Here is a 2,967-nt window from a genome sequence, read left to right on the forward strand (position 1 = left end):
AGCATGGGTACATTCACAAAAAATAATGGTACAAACTAAATTAAATAATATGGGTACATAGTAAAGTTTAAGGACTTGTTTGGATGTGCATTCAAAATGACTGAAAGCGCTTTTAGAGAAAATATTTTTTTTGTTCCAAAATCACTTAAAGTGCTTTCTGTAAGAAGCACCAGTTATGTGCTTCTTCTAGGAAGCACTTTAAGTGCGTTTCCAAAATTTACTAGTATTTTTATTAAGAATTGGTTTCAAAAACATTTTCACCACAAACGCTTTCATTCATTTTAAAAGCACATTCAAACAAACTCTAAAATTATGAGTGCAAAATAAAACTAAAAAGAATATTGGTACAAATTAAAAATAAAAATATTTTAAATTACTAAAAAGATATATTTGGAAAAGATTAATATGTTCCACATTTTCAAAATTGACATATATATGTTGACATGTAAATCATTTATATTCAATAAGAACACAGACAAAAGTCAAAGAACCTGGATCAAAAATGAAAAACAAATAAGGGATGTGAACTTAATTTATCCTTTCCAAAATAATTGTTTAGATTGTTGGAAAAGTGTCCGGTCACCAGAATATTAATTGGCCCATCGTCAGAAAGTTTGCCAAAAACTCACTGGAAAAGTTGGTAGGGTTGAGTGGCAAAGATGTGATTATATTGAAATATACTAGTAAGAGGTTTAGGTTTGATTCTCGCTAAAGGCGAATTTGAACCACATTATATGACTAGCCTAGTGTGAGGCTTAACCCATTTTCCCACTCTCTTAGGGTAGATAATATCGATTGTTAAAAATAAAAATAAAAAGCTTATTATTTTACCTCCAAAGAACATCCATGAAGAAAGTTAGTCAAATTCGAAATCGCTTAGTTTTCTAACAATTATCTAATAAATAAAATGAACCATGTTCTTTAGTTAACATACTATAATTATTATCGCTTTTTTATTTTGTTGATTTTGTAAAGAGTTGATCCTTAAATAGGGACTAAAAAAATGAATGTATCCAATCATCAGATAACCTTATAGAATCTTATAAAGTAATGAAAATAAAGAATGAAGATGTTGTTACTTAGTACAATGATTTAATATTATTTATCTTCACTAATACATAAAAGATCTTAAATTTAAGTTTCATGAATAATAAATTTGATACCAATTTAGTATGACAAATTTATCATGTGCTTTGCTCATTCATCAACCCTTCGATAAAAAAGAATCTAAAGGCGAGAGTAGGTAGCATTTCTATGCTAGTATCTCAAGTTTGTTTTACGTACTGATATTTAAGGAAGGGAATTCTCGCTCATTTTCATTCTCTTTTTAATTACGATTAAATCACGTTAATATTTTATGCTTATTTATTTTTATAAAAATAATAAAACAAAAAGTAACGTATGAGAAGAGAAGGGAAATAGATGTGAATAAAAGGGTAAATAATCCTCCTCCTATTTTAAGCATACAAAATTGTTCAATCTGGATCACATAAAATTGTTTAAAACTGATCAGGTAGATTCTAGCGGAGAGGGATTGTCAACCCTCCTCTTCTCATCCCTTTTCATCCCTCCTCTCACACATTGGTTTTTGTCTTATTATCTTTATAACAGAATCAATATAAGATGTTAACGTGACTTAACTGTGATCGTTCAAATAGGAATGTATAGAAGGATAAAGTGATTTGAAGGGTAAAGAATCCTCATCTGAGTCTAGTACACAGGTAGGAACCAGTGATGGTTACTATAATTCATTGCCGGTGAAAAGACAAGCGAAAGATGTACTGGACAGTACTGGACTTTTTTGTGGTAACAACTAGTCTAGTTTAAAGATTCTGTATAATCATCTAATTTAAAGGTAACAAAGAAAAATGGATTTCAATCCCAACCGAAGCTGTAAACTTTTTTCCCTGTCCACCCCCTTCAAGTTTGTCATTACAGGAAAGGCAAGCATGCAATTTTTTACGTCTAGCTTGATGTAATTTGATTTAATTTGTGTTTGGAGTCAGTTTGATTCGTGGAGTATATGCATATAAGTTAGTTTGATTTAGGTAAGAGTTGTGCTAAAAAGATTACTAAGGCTAGTTTGAGATTGTTGTGTTAAGAACAAAAAACTATATTTGTTGTGCTTTAAAAATAATCAGTTGTAAAATAAAAGCAATTGAACGTTTGATTAACTTTATTCTTAAAGTAATATCCTTTAAGAATATCAGTTGTAACATAAAGCAGTTGATTATTTAATAAACTGTATTTTTAAAAATGACATGAGTATGACAAATAGTGTAAAAATAATTGATAACCGTTAATGTAAAAGTGTTCTAATTGTGTATTGTGGTGCTCTTGTTTTCATTTTCTCTAAATTGTAATCTTATCAAAGACTTGTGTGTGTGAAAAACTCAAATTAAAGTACAATTGTTTGTTATACATGGGAGGTCGTAAATGGTTGAAGAATCGTCTGAGCGATTGTTATCGTTTATACATTGTCTATGAAATCAACTTGCGTCAACAATTTACAACCACACACAATAATTTTGCTTCTTTTTTTTAGAACTATAATTTTGCTTCTTAGAAACTCCTATTAATATATTCTTATTGATTACTTAGCTATAAGCCTACACACTACACTAATGCTCTTAATAGACATGGAAATTTTTTTTTTTTAAAAAAAAAAAAGATACATAAATAATTTTCACACACATTTTTAGCTTTTAACATAGCTTTTTTATTTATAATTATTAAATTAAATAAAATCAAACAAAATTAATAATCATAATTAATCAAAAGTGGGTAAAAAGTAAAAAAAAAAAAAATATGAAAATCACTTCCTATAAGATTTTCAAGGCTAAATTTTTATTTTTAGTTTAAAGAAAAGGCTTAAAATTATGAGAGTTTTAACTACACATTTTCGATACTATTTATTTTTAACCAAAAATCATATTTTTCGTTTTTTTTCTAATGCTATTTATTAAA

The sequence above is a fragment of a genome, unplaced genomic scaffold (assembly GCF_019419815.1).
Source record: "Pyrus x bretschneideri cultivar Hongxiangsu unplaced genomic scaffold, Pyrus_bretschneideri_v1 Contig42, whole genome shotgun sequence".
Lineage (NCBI taxonomy): Eukaryota > Viridiplantae > Streptophyta > Magnoliopsida > Rosales > Rosaceae > Pyrus > Pyrus x bretschneideri.